Consider the following 18,265-nt stretch of genomic DNA (forward strand, 5'->3'; position numbering starts at 1 on the left):
CTTTACAAGTGACTTTAAAATTTGGGTCAAGTTGAAAAACCTAAATTTATGGGCCTCTGGGAAGAAGGATTCTCAGGGAATCTAGCCCCGGCACACCTTCATTGAGTTCATGGAGGTTGCATCCACAAACCTCAGCCCAAACATTGCCAACCAAGTGAAGTAGAAGAAAAAAAAGAGAAGAGGAAAAAAATTAGTAGCTGGTATTGTTTACTCCTTTTCCTAAAATTTAATATATAAATACAAAGCAAGTTCAAGGAGTAGCTTTTCTTAGAGCTGTGGGGCCAATTCAAAATATAATTTTGTAATGGGTCTCTATTGGAAGCAAAAGATGTAGCTGCCACACAGGAAAAAAATGAAAGGGATTACTTTTTGAGCGATTTATTACATTAACTGCTTCAAGTTTAAAGATATACAAAAGATTATTTTGTTATTGAGGATCAAATGTGAGATTTCTGCAAATGATTTGTAAATAACACTTTACATATATATAAAGTCATATTCTTAATTATTGTAAAATGTTGATCTAGGACCTTGGAGAATTCATCAAGCTACAATTTTTCATCAGATTTGATTGTTGGGAAACTTATTTGTGGTGAAATTTGCTTTCTTTTCATTCCTTATATGGATTTCATACTTTTTATGGAAGCAATTCTTAAAATATCAAGGAGTTTTTATATTATCCAAGTTAACTTTGAATATTCTACTTATCGCAGCTGAGGTTCATTTCAAAATGTAATCAATGAAATATTTATGTGTCTGTCTTTATAGACACAGTTTTGTTCAAAGGAAAACAAAACTTCAGAAACATTTAAAGTAGTCTTCAATGAGTCTTGATGAGTTTAATTACCAGAAAATGTTCTACTCTTATAATCTTAAAACAGATAAGAGATCAATGAAGATTTTTGTTGTTGTTTAAGTATGCCTATATATTCTTGACTAGGTACTTCATAAGTTTATACAATTAATATCTAACAACTATCAACAAACAAATACGTTTAAGTTTTTGAACCAGAAATTATGAGGGATATGAGAAAAATAAACATCTCTCTGTGATATTACATTTTAGTAGTTTATATCAGATATATGTCATCAATCATCATCAACCATAAAACTTGCAGGGCATGGTAAGTGATATAAATGAGTTATAAAACATAAAGATTCATCATACCTATATTAGGGACATTACAACAGGCTTTACAAAAGATAAAACTCTTGATTAATGTCTTTTTAAAAAAAAACTTTTTTCACATTTATTTATTTTTGAGAGACAGAAAGAGACAGAGCGCCAGCAGGGAAGGGGCACAGAGAGAAGGAGACACAGAATCTAAAGCAGGATCCAGGCTCTGGGCAAGCTGTCAGTACAGAGCCTGATGTGGGGCTCAAACCCACAAACCGTGAGATCATGACCTGAGCTGAAGTTAGACACTTACCCAACTGAGCCACCCAGGTGCCCCTTGATTAGTGTCTTTAATTGTGGTAGGATTTTGAATAATAGAAATGAATGATGCCAATTCAAGAGAAGTCAGAACCCAAGATAAGATGTTTGCCCTCCAGAGGCCATATTGTTAAAAATATGGATTTAAATATGACAAGTGCTAAGAGAAGAGAATAGGGTTAATAATAAGGAATATTGTCATTTGCTAAGATAGCAGATTATAAAGGTGCAAAATTAAAATAACTTAATAGGATAACTGAATTGGGAGTAATAAAATCAAAAGCCAAGATTAAATTGATATGAAAAAACAGGACCAAATATGCTTATAAGGAATTTAGTCCAAGACAAAGTTTATAAGACAAAAGCTGAAAATGAAAAAAAAAGTGTTATTTTAGTGTTAGACCAAAAGACTATTGCTGTCATTAATATGGGAAAGAGAATGAAATGTGGTAGGGAACATCCTGGTCATAAAAAGAACAATGTAGGAAAGCAAAGAAATAGAAAGATTTGGGGTATAGACGTGTTGGAAGAGGGAACCAAAAAAAAAAAAAAAAAACTATATTTTTTAGCTCATAACTCAAGCCTGGCTTTGGATGCAAGGCTAAAATATCTGTGCTTTATGAAAAATAAAAGTACTATGCTAAGGCTTTTAAGTGAGTATTCCTGATCAGAGTTTCCTTTAAGTATAGCAATGTGAAATATCTGAAAAACGAAGTTCAATAAAGAGACCATATACAGAGTCCTTAAGAGTGAAAACCATGTCTAGGGGCGCCTGGGTGGCGCAGTCGGTTAAGCGTCCGACTTCAGCCAGGTCGCGATCTCGCGGTCCGTGAGTTCGAGCCCCGCGTCGGGCTCTGGGCTGATGGCTCAGAGCCTGGAGCCTGTTTCCGATTCTGTGTCTCCCTCTCTCTCTGCTCCTCCCCCGTTCATGCTCTGTCTCTCTCTGTCCCAAAAATAAATAAAACGTTGAAAAAAAAAAAAATTTTAATAAAAAAAAAAAAAAGAGTGAAAACCATGTCCTACATAAAGTGGTAAGGAAAGCAGAAGATAATAGAATAGCTCTTGGGAAAGTAAACACAACTTTCTGGAATGAGAAAATGTACGGTGTTAATGAAGAGAGAGGAGCTACTCTCTTTATGGTGCCCAGTCTATGTAACAGGAGAAATCTCAGTCCTAAATAAGAAAAAAATAACAATATAAAACCAACATGCCACCAAACAACCAGCCAAATAAACAAATAGACAAACAAAAAATAAATCATGATAAAAACTAATTGAGATATAGCGGACAGGGAAAGTTGATGATTTCACTTTGGGATATGCTGAGTTCAAGTGCTAGAAGAAAATCAAGAAATACATTTTTATTCAGCAATAAGGAAATGAGAAATTAGAAATCAGGGCTGAGGGCAGAACTGGATTTATTTTAGAGAGATATTGGAGCCAAGCTCAAGCAGGAAAACCAAAGGATAGATTACTGAATATTGTGGAATATTTTCACTTACAGGATGAAGAAAGAAAGAGAATGAAGTCCAAGAGGTCTGAGAGAAGTCAAAAGAGAATAATGTCATATAAACAAGAAAGAATCTCCTCAAAAATTCACTGACTTAAACGTTTACGTTTATAACCCATCAATACCTTGATCCCTCAGTTTCCTCATCCCCTCATATTTGATAATTATTTTATTAGCCTAACCTCAGTCATGGTCACACACTAAATTTAGTCATCTTTATTACTTCATTACTATGAGGCTCAAAAATCTCAAGTATTTAAATCATAACCTCCCATCTTCTCAGCTCACTGAGCATCACATCAAATCTTCCAATCCTAGCTAATGAATCCACTATTTACCTTTAATCCTCAATTCCTCTCTACCACCTACTTCTCTCTTTAACCAGTCTTCGATGCTATCAAGATTTCTGTTTTCTTTTTTCCCATCCATTTTGCTTATTTGGTTAATTCCCAGGCATGATGAAACAAATGTTTCTGTTTCTCTTTGTCTTTATCAGAACATCAAAACAAGGTGAAGAAAAAATGAGGGGAGGGTAAATAGTTTATTTTTTTAAATACCAAATGAAGGGAGGGTAAATAGTTTATTTTTTTAAATACCATTCTTGAAGTCATCATGCAAGAATAAGCATGAAAAGCAATGATAAAAACAATTTTATATTATTAAAAAAACCAAATTTAAAGTCAAAGTAAATATTATCTCTGTATCTTTGAGTATTTGATGCATTTACAAAGTTTGTTTGCTTTTCTGATCTGTGAAAATATGGCTCATGTATCATTATGAATATTATTTAGAATATGTGATTAGATCTATACATTTTTTGCCTTCTAAAACTTTTTAATATAATATTTAAAATATGTATTTTTACAAAATTTATATTTTGATACAGCTAATATCACAATTTAAGTTGGCTCTGCCCTCATATTTCAAATATTTAGGGCTGAAATAGTACAGTAAGTGAAGAAAAAAAGGAGAGGCTTGAAGAAATTAAAAAGATGAAAGAAATTTTAAACAATTTCTTTTTTAAATATATAATTTTCCATTGTATTTCTAGGCTTTTGCAGTTATTTGTACTGACTTTTTTAATAAGTATGCCTTTGTGTGTTTTGTATGAGAGGGAAAAATTGTTAAATAGTTTCTTAGCCTTTTTTTTTCCTCACTGGTCTCCATGCTCTTTTGTGTTTAGTGGTTTGTGGACATGCTCTTCAATCAGATGCTTTATCATCATAATTTTTATAGGTTAGTCTTTGCTCAGCATAGATATGCTATTTCCCTAACCTGCACAATTCTTTTTAAGAAAAACAATGAATTGTATTGTTGTTTGTTTGTTTTTTTTTTTTTTCTTTCTATTTGCAGTTTGAGCATCTCAGTGATTCCTGTTTAAAAAGTTCAACAATGAAACCCCTAACTCAAATATCACCAAAAGTACTTCTGTCTGACGGGGTTAAAGGTGTTTAATGCAGTAATAAATGAAGTCAGTTTAAAGTGGAAAATTCAAGCCTACTTCTTCCATTAAATTGCAGGTTGACACTCTGAATCTATCTACACACTCATGTAAATTCCTGAAATAAACTATTACACGACTACAGTGTCAAGCAGAAGTCTCATTACATGAAAGATTAGATTTAGAAAGGACAATAACATCAGTTAAATTCATCATTTATGTTGGAAATCTCAGTAGCAAATAAGAAAAGGACTTATATCCTGATTAATCTGAGCATATGCTACTTGATTCTGTTTTTTATTTTTTTAAAGGCTCTTCTTGCCTCCAAATTGAAAAGCTTGTAGTTGAAACAGAAAATAACCTATATGCAAGAGGGAAGTGCTCTTTAGAAGACTTGAAAATAATGGCCCTTTTGAGAGTGTCTATGAAATCCTGGACCACTTTTTACTGAAAAGATAGTGTTCATTGATGATTATTTTAACGCTTTTGAGAAACAATGCAGTCACACTGCAAACTGTATAATTCCAGCCAATTTATGGCACAACAAATAAAAGATTATCTCTAGAAAAGATAAGATTGCTATGATCCTGAAGGAGTGACAGATTTTAGCACTGAAGGAAAAATATTCAAGATTGTGACAAATGCTCAAGATAATCTCTGAAGGGCTTTGCGCTAAAGCAAAACAATTACCCATGCCTTATCTATACTTAACATTTCTTTTCTTTGGTAACTACAAAATATTAATTCCTGGTTAAAAGATCAAGAAATCTTGAGCAAACATCCATTCCCTGATCTAAGCAATAATAAATTCCTCTGTGTATGTACAATAAGCTTAAAATCGCCATGATGTATATAAAAACGATCACGCTTAAGAAAATATTTTTCAACTTATTTGAAACTTAGCCACTTCTGAAATCTTCCTTTGGCTAAGCTAGATTTTGGAACATTTTCACCTTTTTTTTTTAAATCAAGAATTTAAGAATCTAAGTTTTTCAGAATCTAACACTTAATCAACATACATTAAAAGGACAATTTGTTGCCATATACAATGTATCTATAAACATCTTAATCAGATGCCTAAAGCCCATTCAGTTCCAGAGTACATTACATTACAATGATGGGATCCTATTTTCCATATAAGAGTTTCTTTACAATCCATTACTTGTACTACTATAAAAATAATGCTAATTAACCTTATAAGATGTAATACTTATGTTAAACAGTGTGTTACTATTATAGAACTGCTTCTGCTCCGTGACTTGTTTCTTTTCTAATATTAAATCCAATGGTTTTAGAAAGATAAAAGTAAAATGCACATCATTTATATGGTAGCTGGGGAGTTAAATGTTCCATATAAAGCAATGCTGAAGAAAACTGAATCATTTGAATGAAATCCTTCTCAAAAGATCAAACTTATCTGCATTATTTAACATCACATTCTAGTGGCTTTTTTTTTTTTTTTTTTGAGCTATGATCTCTTCAGTCTGAACATACATTTTTGTATACTGATTGTTTTAGAGGAACTGAAGTGATTTAGACTTCAGCTTCATGTCAGTTGGTGTTAATACAATTATTTTCAAGCCTTCTGAGGTGTGATCCACTGAAAAATATATTTTATAACCTGACATAATGCACAAACACATACAGGAAATAAAAGCTTGCTCTTTTTAATGCAATGTGACATTTTCTTTATTTTTCTTTTTCTTCTTTATTTCTCTGTATTTACCTTTGCAATTCTATTATTTTCTATTTTATGTTTGGCTTTCAAAAACAATTTGTTAACTGATCTTATGACTCATTCTTATGACACAACCAGCAATTTGAAAAACACTGACCCACCGTGAGAGTTCCTACGGCCCGTCCCCTTGTCCTAGAGCTGCACAGCTATTATATTTTTAATCTTGCTTTTATATAGTCACCTCACAATGTTCATCCCTATACTTTGATCTTGAGTGCTAGTGATGAAGTTGAAGATGGTGATAGCACACCATTTCAGAGACATCTGCTTGTCACAAGTCACAGTGGTTGCTGTTCTCTTCTCCTACTTTTATTTTGGTTCTCTTTTCTTTCTTCTTTCCTTGAAACATCCCAAATATTTCTGGTACTCTGAATTTGCAAGAGTTGAGCAGTAAAGCCATTATTAATTACTGGCAGATTCTTCCTATTCTAATTAGAGACTTTTGTAAATATTCATATTTTCTACAATTTGGGGCATTGTTTGCCATTTATATTTTTTTCAAAGTGTGAAGGTTAGGGGCTTCTGTTTAATTGAGATTATATGTGAAAAATTGAATCAATATACTTTACATTGTAAAAACCTGTATAATGCAAGAAAATGTCTTTAGATTGTTTGAGTATGTGGCTTTCAGAAGAAGAATGTTCTTAGTTTTACTGTTGCAGATGGCATGATACTACACATAAAACATTTTAAGACTGCAAAAAAACTATTAGAACTAATGAATGAATTCAGTAAAGTTGCAGGATACAAAATTAATATATATAAATCTGTAGCATTTATACACACTAATCTGGAACTAGCAGAAATATGAATTAAGAAACCAATCCCATTTACAATTGTATCAAAGAAAAAAAACTAAGTAGAAGTTTAACCAAAGAGGTAAGAGACATATACTCTGAAAACTTTAAGATACTGATAAAAGAAATTGAAGATGATACAAATAAATGGAAAGATATTCCATGCTCATGGATTGAAAGAATTAATACCGTAAAATGTCCATATTACCCCAAACAATCTATAGATTCAATGCACTCATAATCAACATACCAATAGCATTTTTCATGAAACTAGAACAAATAATCCTAAAATTTGTATGGAACCACAAAAGACCCCAAATATCCAAAAGCAATCTCGAGAAAGAACAACAAAACTGGAGGTATCACATTACCAGATTTTGCATTATACTTCAAAAATATAGTAAATGATACAGTATGGTACTGGCATAAAAACAGACACATAGATAAATGGAACAGAATAAGGTACCCAGAAATATACCACACTTTCATGGTCAATTAATCTATAACAAAGGAAGCAAGAATATATAATGAAGAAAAGAGTGTCTCTTTAATAAGTACTATTGGGAAAACTGGACAGCTGCATGTAAAAAAACTGAATTCTTTCTTCCACCATATACAAAAATAAAGTCAAAATAGATTAAGTACCTAAATGAAAGACCTGAAACCATAAAACATGCACACATACATACATACATACATACATACATACACACACACATACATACACACACACATATATTTTATCTGTCTCCTCAGGCAAGGGAAACACAAAAATAAACTATTGGGTCTACATAAAACTAAAAAGCTTCTGTACAGCAAAGGAAACCATTAAAACAAAAAGACAACCTACTGAATGGGAGAAATTATTTGCAAGTGTTATATCCAATAATGGATTAATATCCAAAATATATAATGAACTCATATGATTCAACACGGAAAAAAAACAGATTAAAAACAGGCGGTGGAACTTAATAAGCATTTCTCCAAAGACCAGATGGCCAATAGGCATGAAAAAGTGTTCAATATCACTAATTGTTATGGAAATCCAAATCGGAGCCACCGTGAGATATCACGTTACACCTGTTAAAATGGCTATCACCAAAAAGACAAGAAATAACGAGTGTTGGTGACAATGTAGTGAAAAAGGAACCCTTGTACACTGTTGGTGGGCATGTAAAAAGGTACAGGCAATATGGAAAATAGTATGGAGTTTCCTCAGAAAATTAAAAATAGAAATGCAATATAATTCAGCAATTCTACTTTTGGGCATTTATCTGAAGAAAACAAAAATACTAATTCGAAAAGATATATGTTACCCTATATTAATTGTAGCATTATTTACAATAGCCAAGACACAAAAGCAGCCTAAGAATCTATCAATGGATGAATAGATGAAAAAGACATACATATACACACAGTGGAATATTACTCAACCATAAAATGCTGAAAATCTTGCCATTTGCAACAACTTGGATAGACTAAGAGGGCATTATGCTAAGTGAAATAAGTGAGACAGAAAAAGACAAATAATGTATGATTTCACTTATATGTGAAATCTAAAATCCAAAGCAAACGAAACAGAAAGACTCATGAATACAGAAAACAAATTGGTGTTTGTCAGAGGGGAAGAGTGTAGAGGGATGGCAAAATGGGTGAAGGGGATTAAGAGATACAAATTTCCAGTTATAAAATAAAACAGTCATGGGATATAAAGTACAGTATAGGAATATAGTCAATAATATTATAACTCTGTGTGGTGACAGATAGTAACTACACTCTTTGTGGTGAGCGTTTATATCATAATGTATATAAATGTCCAATCACTATACTGTACACCTAAAAATAACATAATGTTATATGTCAACTATGCTTCAATTAGATAGATAGATAAATAAATTAATAAAGGAAAAGAGTTCTACCAGACAAATGGCCTATGTGAACGAGCACTTATCTTTGTGGAAGATAGATTTTATGAAGCCAACACATTATGAAAACCCACGAAATAATTAGCATATAGAAATTCTATTTGATTATGAATATTCAACATTAGTTTAGAATCTAACTGATGTGGTTTTAGCACTTTTAGGGTTTTATCCTCATTATATACTAAGAACACCTCTTGTTTTGAATTTGTTTTATAAAAAGTACATATAGACTCCTTCTTAGTGTCCTTTAGACAATGGCTTTATCTTTTCAAAGGAGAAAGGTATTTATTATTCTACATTTCCCTCAAAAGAACAAGGCTGATATTTTACTGTGTTCTCAGATTTGTTGTCTCAAAAATGCCCTTGTTACTGATTTGGCCCATCCTCTCTAAAGTAAATATATATAGAATCAGGTGAATGGCACAAACAGTAAAGAAAGAGTTCTAAGAAGAATGAATTCACCACAACTGAGAAGTGCTGTTAAAGGTTTTTGTTTCTTAAATTGGAATATTTTGAATGCTTTGGATACTTAGCTGAAAAAAAAGATTTTTCTATTTCACTTTTAAGAATTAATTTTAGCTTCCACATTTTGTTTCTTTCACATATTATGCAAACATAATAGTCAAAATATTTAACACAACCACAGAATAATCTATTTCTCTGTAAGTTAACTTGTGATCACCAGAGGTGTTTTAAGCTCTAACATTATGACATCTATCTATCTATCTATCTATGCATACCTACACACAATGGCATACTACTCGGTGATGAAAAAGAAAGAAATCTTGCTAGTTGCAACAATGTGGATGGAACTAGAGGGTATTATGCTATGCGAAATAAATCAGTTGGAGAAAGGCAGATATCACATGATATCACTCATAAGTGAACTTTGAGAAACTCAGGAGATGAACATAGGGGAAGAGAAGGAAAAAAAAAGTAAAAACAGAGAGGGAGGCAAACCATGAGAGACTCTTAAATACACAGAATAAACTGAGGGTTGCTGGAAGGGAGTGCATTGGGGGGATGGGTTAAACGGGTGATGGGCATTAACAAGGGCACTTTTCAGGATGTGCACTGGGTGTCATATGTAAGAGATGAATCACTGGGTTCTACTCCTGAAGCCAAGACTACACTGTATGTTAACTAACTTGAATTTAAATAAAAATCAGTCAATCAATAAAATTTTTTAAAAAATTGCAAGTATAAAAAAAACAAATCTTAATGAATAGCACTTGCTGAGCAAAGGTTAATGTTTTCTTTAATTAAGGATGAGATATAAAAAAAGGATGAGGTATAGTATTAGAATTTTAGGTTTTTCTAATATTAGGAGTGATTTTTGTTTCTGCAATTTTCCTACAATTACCATTTTGATAACTTGTTTTTGTATAAACACACAGGCAATGTTTATATATCTTTAGATAAAGAGTGAAATACTAGGATGTAATCTCATAATTAATACATAAAAACCTACAGATTTTTAAACCCATGAGCCTAAAAGTCCACATCTTGAAAATCTCATCAACGTATATGACAGCATCATTCCACAATGGTGTCGTAAACATACTGAGACATTTTTGTGTTAGTTTCCCAATGAACATTTACATAATCCCTCAAAATAATTGGCTTTTTGTTGCAAGAAAACTGCTTACCTAGAAATGTTCAAGAAGTACATTTCCTCTATGGATCTATAATCGTGGTTCTGCATGCTCTTATGGGACTTTTGCAAGACATAGGAACATTTAATTGAAAATGATTGAGTGCCCAACACACTACAGATGCCCAGCCTAAATAACAGCAGTGGAGAGTACTGAGAGTCAGCTTCTTGTTTCGAAAACAAAACCAAATATATTTGGTCTCATTTCCAAGATAACCACTTGTGTGTTTCCAGAGAGTCAATGTGTGATTAAATTTTGAAGCCATGAGATGGAAGAAAAAGACCATATGGGCCTCAGAAAAGAAATTCATATGGGAAGGACAGCACATGAATATATAGGCTTTTTAATTATGAAAACTTAGAGCTATTTTCCCAATTTTTATACCTTTGGAAACATGGTAGAAGAAACTGGCTATATGGCCTTTAATTAATTAAGTCAAAGTTGAATCTAGATATTGGAACACAAACACAAGCAAAACAAAACAAAACAAAACAAACAAACAAAAAAAACCCAAAAACAAAAACACAAAACAAAACAAAATCTAAATGTCCCGCAACCTTTATTATGCCAACAACTGACATTGTGAGAGTATCTAAATGGTAAGGAGGCCCTCATGATATTTATTCCACCAATGATTTTGGTGATATTGTAAGCAAAGCACTTAAGAAGAGTGTTTTCTTTTAACTTCCAGCTCATTCAATTCAACCTTTAGGACTTCACACTGCATTTGCATTGGTATCGCCTTGTGGTTGTAACCTGCAGTCCTAATCTTCTTAAAGATATATAAAATTAAGAATATAATCTGCTTTTAAAGTCAAATATGTCATAAGAAAACAAATATACTGAATCATAAAATCTAGTCAGAAGTTATTTAGATATATTTAGAAGCTCTTTAGAAATACTTAGATATGCCAATAGGTTTGAGCTTACATAGTGCTAATTGTGTTATAAATTACATTTTGTTTTACATATTTGATTGAAATATAGGCTTTCCCAATAGTTGGTGAGAGCTCTCATTCTTGCCAACTTGACCAGGTTATTGTGAAAAATCAATAAAATAGGAGAACTGAAAACACTGGGTAAACAAGAAAACATAACCATTAGTGTTGTTAATTTTTTTAATGTTTATTTATTTTTGAGAGAGAGAGTGCAAGCAGGGCTCCATGCTGACAGCAGAGAGTGCAATGTAGTGTTCGAACTCACAAACCCTGAGATCATGACCTGAGCTGAAGTCCGACGTTCAAATAACTGAGTCACACAGGTGTTCCAGTTGTTGTCAAAATTTTTTAAAGCATGTTTGTAATCTCAGTTCTACCTTTTATCAGCTGTGTGAAAAGGTCATATAACCCCACAAGACTTATTTTCCTTATTTCCTTATTTCTACAAACTAGAAATGATTATGAATTTGTAAGTGTTTTACAAGATAGTTGCATGGTTTTTTTTTTTTAATTTTTTTTTTAACATTTATTTATTTTTGAGACAGAGAGAGACAGAGCATGAACCGGGGAGGGGCAGAGAGAGAGGGAGACACAGAATCGGAAGCAGGCTCCAGGCTCTGAGCCATCAGCCCAGAGCCCCACGCGGGGCTCGAACTCACAGACCGCAAGATTGTGACCTGAGCCGAAGTCGGACGTTCAACCGACTGAGCCACCCAGGTGCCCCGATAGTTGCATGGTTTAAATAACACAATAAATAAAACATTTGGGAAGCCATATCAAAATAAGGTTGTATACATCACAGACCCTGGATTCTCAAACACTCATGAGTCATGCCTTTCACTCAGTTTCAGTTGTGTAAGATTTTCAGATCTCCTGTTTTGGCTTTCGGTCAAAACTTGCTAACTGGTTATAACTTCTTTTTCATCCCAGCAGAAGTGCTCTGGACTGTAGCCTTTTTCACGTGTGTGGGACCAGAACTCATTCTCTATCCCTTCCAGTCCATTCGAATTACTCTAAAACTTTTTCTACCTTTAGCACTATGAAGGTACTGCACCTGTGGCTCAGTATTTTCCAGTTTCACATTTCAAGCTATATTATATTTTGCCCCTGACAGTGGTTCATGCCTCTGCCTCTCTTCTATCACCTCATTATTACCATTTAACCTCAGCTAACATAGCCATGTTGCTCAATCAGTTCAATCAGCCATGACTCTGGTTTAGATACCTTTGCTGTTCAAACAGGCTATTGAAAGTCACAGACCATTGTCCTAGAGCGTGTTCATTCTGCATGGAACCTTGAATTTCGGAGCCATGGAAGAAATTTGAGATGATAACTCAGTTTCTAGGATTGCCATAGCAGTCCAATATTAGCATATGTATTAAATATATAATTAAGACTCCTAAGTTTAAAATTTGGTAAGATATAGAATCTGTAATTCTTTGAAAAAAAATCATAATTTATCATCTTCATGATTATTATTTATTATAAATTCACTTAGAAGCAGAAATTTCATATACATTGTTAGTAATCTTTAAAACAATTTGTTCACTAGATTCAATTCTATTAATTTTTAGAGAATAAGAGTGAACCCTGATTAAACTATGGATTTTGTTTTAAAAATGATGGGTCCATGTAGGTTCATGGTTTGTGGGATGTTGATAGTAGGGGATGTTGAACATGTGTGGAGATGGGGGTATATGGGGACTCTGTACTTTCTACTCAATTTCACTGTGAACCTACAACTGCTCTGAAAAGTAAAGTTTATTAATTAAAAATAAAATACTTCATGTCGCTAAATGACTTTTTCAAATCCACTCAGGCCACAGATATCCACAGATTTGTAATTCAAACCTAGTTTTGTGTTTCTCTTTCTAATGTACCCCACAGCTTTTAATGCCCCAGAGCATGACCACTTAGGCATCATATCTGAACAGAAATACAGACCTGGATGATTAATGAGATAGCTTTCTATAACATAGATGGCAGCAGAGAAATAACTATCGTGTAATTAACATCTATTTTGCATTAGGTCAAATGGTATGACATTGCTATTACTGTAGATCAATATTCTTTTTTCAAAATTTACGTTTTTGTCGAGTTTTGGCCTACAACATTTCACTCTGATGATGACTGGCTTTCTTTAACTCCTGGTTTACTTTGTCATTTCTTCTGGCTGTGATTAGATTGTATGACAAGTAATAAATAAACTATGATTTGTAAAAATGTCATTTTAGGCTGAGAAAACTGGCTTGATATAATAAAACTGTTTTGCCTTAATTTACATCTCATTTTCATCTCTATTATGCTAATAGGAAAATGCATCAAATGCATCAATATGTTCTTATCAGATTTCTTCTTAAATCCTTGATCATTTTAAAAATCATTTTGTCCCATTTTAGAGGGACACATAATTGTCCCTAACAGGGGATGTTTTGTGCTAGGCTATTATGTATATTAGATTTATGCCAAAACATAAGAAAAATTGTGGTTATCAGAAGGTAAAATAGTAAGCAAAACATAAACATCATGCTGGATACACAGAAAAGTTTATCCATACCTATAATTATTTTCTTTTATAGATTAAATGCCAAATATACATTTATTTGACTGAAAATGTCCCACTGCTTTTGTGAAGCAAATTTACATAGTGTTAAATATTTGATTAAAATAAATGATGATTCTTTAGCTATAGCTTGTGCGGGGGGCAACCCCATACCTTTTAAGGTCATGACTTTAATGTAATGTAACAGCTTTTTTCTTACTCTGCTTCTATAAATGGAGAATGCTGCTGCCTGAAAGCTGTCTGGGAATTCAGCCAAAGAAAGAAGAAGGTTGCAAAAACTCTGGGGACTTGAAAGAAAAGTGGTTGGCATTAGCTCTGTCCTCACTTTAAACTAAAATTAAAACAATAGACAGACATGTACAGTAATCTCTCTTTTAAGGAAAGAATACAATGCCTCTATAGTAATGTCAACTGGAACAATTTGGTCCTGGCCCAAGTTATGCAGCTGTTCCACAGGAAAACAGCAAAAGGCTTCCATCCAAAACAGGCAAATAAGGCATGATTGTTCATAAACAGTCACTGGGGCCCTCACATTTAGAACAAGGAAAACAACATTAGCATACAGGAGGGCAGGTTAGGAACATGAGTTTCAGTACTAATTGAACCATGCCATCATTTCATGATTTATACAAAAGATAGTAGTGTTATTTTGTCTACTATCCATATGCCTAATAACTGTGAATAACTCATTCTTCAGGAAATTATACATCAAATATTTTTTTAATGTTTATTTACTTATTTTGAGAGAGAGACAGTGAGTGAGCAGGGGAGACAGAGAGAGAGGGAATCCCAAGCAGGCTCTGCACTGGCAGTGCAGAGCCCAACACAGGGCTCGAACTCACGAATTATGAGATCATGACCTCAGCTGAAATCAAGAATCAGATGCTTAACCGACTGAGCCACCCAGGCGCCCCTCGGTCAAGTATTTTTTTTTAAGAAACAATAAAGATTTGATCATGGATTAAAGGTACAAGATGAAAAAGAATCATATATCCATTATCCATTTCTATTTTTCACCTGCTTATTCAAGGTGCATCAGGCATAAATGGTAAAGATAGTGGAAATTAAGTGTTTGTGAAGCCAACAGGAAGAAAAGCCGCGGGGTTGCTTTTTCGTGGTTTCAAAATAACAACATGGGGAATCAGGTATAAGACCTGCAAAGTAATAGAGCAGAACTTGGACAGTGAACACCAGAGTAAGACAGGAAATTCAAGCCTGCCCACTGGGTGTGTGTGATATCACACAAGTCATTTTCACTCCCATTCTTTGGGATTTTTTAAAATTCTATCTCAAAATATGGACAATCTCTTTTACTATTGTTTTTATTTTAAAACCCTGTTTGACAAAAATTTCTTTTCTCATTCCGTTCTACTTTTCATGATTCATTTTCTGAAATGGGTGGCCTTTCCATTTATTTTACTTCCCCACCGCCTACTAATTTCCTGATTAATCCATTTCAATTTGCCTTCTGTTCTACTTGCTCTAGTGAGACTGTTTTCTTTATGATCAGTAAGATTTCCTTCTGGGAAAATCCAATGATTTCTTTTCAGTCTTACCTTGGTTTTTGTCCTATATGCCTCATCTGGCACTGTTGGGGATAGAATAAAACTAAAGAGAGGCTAGGAATTACTCTGTCTTTAAAGAAGTTAATGCCTTCATTTACTAGAAATGATAGTTACTTCGAAAATGCAGAAGAGTGGATTTTAAGATGATTCGGAAGAACAGAAGAGAAGCAGTGGTCTAAAGACCAGAAGGAATCAAAGAAGATGGCTGTTTCTCTAATATCAATGGCCTGGCAATCTACTAGGAAAGAAAATGATAAAAAGGAAATTGCAAATGAGTGTACAGCACAAGAGAATCAGTCAATACATATTAATTTGTAGGCTATAGCATACAGATTATAACATTGGGAACTATAAGGATGAAGATAAAATATAAAGACCATTTTAACTCTTATGGAGTGACCAGAAGATATTATACTAATCACGGATATTTGTGTGTGGTTATAACCTCCTGCTAGAAACAGTTTGTTAGGCTTTTGTCAACTTTCCAGAAAGGGCATGCATGTAGAAAAGGGCCTGCTAAAAGAGGATGGCAAAAGGAAAATATTTCGTAAGACTAGCCAGTTTTTCACCTTCAGGCATCTAGGGGTTCATCTTCAGGGCTAAACATTATTGTAGGGACCAACATTATTGTAATTCTTCAAAAGTTACTTTGGCTAGCATAAGTGACAATTTAAACTTGGCAATTGAAATAGAAAACAGCTGAACGAATGAAAGTCTGGGGCACTGATTGAACTGAATTTAAATCCTGAGTCATCCATTTTAAACTTGGATGAATAAAGGAAATTTGGTTACCATTGTTGAGATTTAGTTTTTGTTTCTGTAAAGTAAGGAGTGCTTTCTTATTTCCTTTATCTTTTTTCAAAGCACTATGATATTAATCGGGATTTTTCTTGACAAAGGTAGCATTTCTATTTCCCAAACTTCTGGAAGCTTTGTATTACCAAGTAAAATAAATAAATGAAAGGCTATTATACTTTTTGTTCATCTGCAGTGCAGAGGAGTAATACCCACCCACGCTTATTTCTAGGTAACTGGAACAGAGACCCACAATAGGACACAACCATAAATTATTCAACCATATCTGAACTGGTGAAAAACAACTACCTAAAGACCCAATTATGTAGACCTCCCAAATGAATTATTCACATAAATTAAATGCTCTTTCTACTGGTGGAAGTAGATGTGGAACCAAAGAGTAGATCATTGACAGGTAATTAGATACTATTTGAACAGGGATATATCATTTCTCGTCATCTCATTTAATTGCCTAAGTTGTACACATATTCCAAATGTACACATATGTACTTTGGGGCAGATCAGTGAAGAAAAGGTAAAAGCAAAACTCCTTTGCTATGCCCTCACCCTGAGTTCCTTTGTGTCCTCATGTATATGCTGACCTCTGAGATTATAAGGAGGAAGAAAAGCAAAAACAAAACAAAACAAAACAAAATAACAACAGAAGCAGAAGCAGAGAGAGACTGTTGTGGGAAATAATAAGTGAAAACAACAGGGGGGGAATGGAAGGAAAAGTTAGGAAAGAAACTGTTGTTAGATACACAGAATCAGGACTAAAGAAATTAGGAATTATGCATGTCTGAAGCTGACTAGAGTCTATTCCATTTCCTTCTCTAGTTGAAAGTACTGAATTTGTAGCCAGAAGTTCTTGTTAATGCTATAATACCGACATGCACGGCTACACTCAGCATACTGTGGTAGAAAAAATGTTTTCTATAAGCAATTTAAGCTTATCAGAAGGTGAGAACTATATAAGTGAATTGCACAGTGTATATATAGTAAGCTACTATGAGAAAGTTTTTTCCTTTCAAGGTCTAAAATGCCTTAAGTGTTTTTTAAAAGATAGAAGAAAAATAATGGATTTACTGAATGTTCTTTAAATCAGTATTATTTTTATCGTTAGAAAAAAAATACTGGAGGAGAGAACAGTTTTAAAATATCAAAACTTTGATAAAAAAAAGTGTGAATTCACTTAGTGTGTTAAAAATTATAATACCACATAATTGAGGATTTGATATTTCAGGCTCTGTCTTAAAATTCTTTTAGAAAAATTTCTCATGGAATAATAAGAAGTATACACTTAAATAACAAATATTATCAGGCATAATTTTTTTAAGAATTTAACTTGATTTGCACAGAAGCAACCCCCCATCGTTATATACTGAAAACAATTAAATTTCTCCTATTAAAATTTAAACAGAAATACAAATTAATTGGAAGCTTTTAAAATAATCAAATAAATGACTTTCAGCTCAATCTAGACTGCCACTATATTAGAATGATCAAATGGCTGTCAAATAGTCTTTGAGTAATACATATTTGGATAATTCACACTTAAATTTTTTATAAAAATAGATTTTCTGTGTTTATAAACATGTTTAGTGTTTATAAACATGAATGCCAAAAAGTAAAAATTTAAAGTTGAAGTGATATTAGAACTTATGTATTCTAATAACGAAATCACCTTACAATTGGAAATGTTGAAGCATATCACATTCACAAATTATGTCTCATGGGGGCTATATTAGAAATGTAGATGTTATTTCCCTTATTACAAAAATGATTTCCCTTTTAATTTTAAAACTTGGGGATATTTTGAGGATGTTTCAATATTTTCAAAGACTTTCATGGGAGAAGTTCAGCAATGTGTAACTTCTATCAATCTCATACTATAAACAGTGACT

At 33.1% G+C, this 18,265-nt stretch overlaps 1 protein-coding gene across 3 annotated transcripts in view; it reads right to left on the minus strand.

Moving 5' to 3' along the window:
- CADM2 (cell adhesion molecule 2) overlaps window positions 1–18,265 on the minus strand; it is a 1,074,502-nt gene that overhangs the window by 110,405 nt on the left and 945,832 nt on the right. The gene's annotated exons all lie outside the window — the stretch shown is intronic.

The sequence above is a fragment of the Puma concolor genome, chromosome C2, assembly GCF_028749965.1.
Source record: "Puma concolor isolate L17-30 chromosome C2, mPumCon1.1.hap2, whole genome shotgun sequence".
In the NCBI taxonomy this organism is placed as follows: domain Eukaryota; kingdom Metazoa; phylum Chordata; class Mammalia; order Carnivora; family Felidae; genus Puma; species Puma concolor.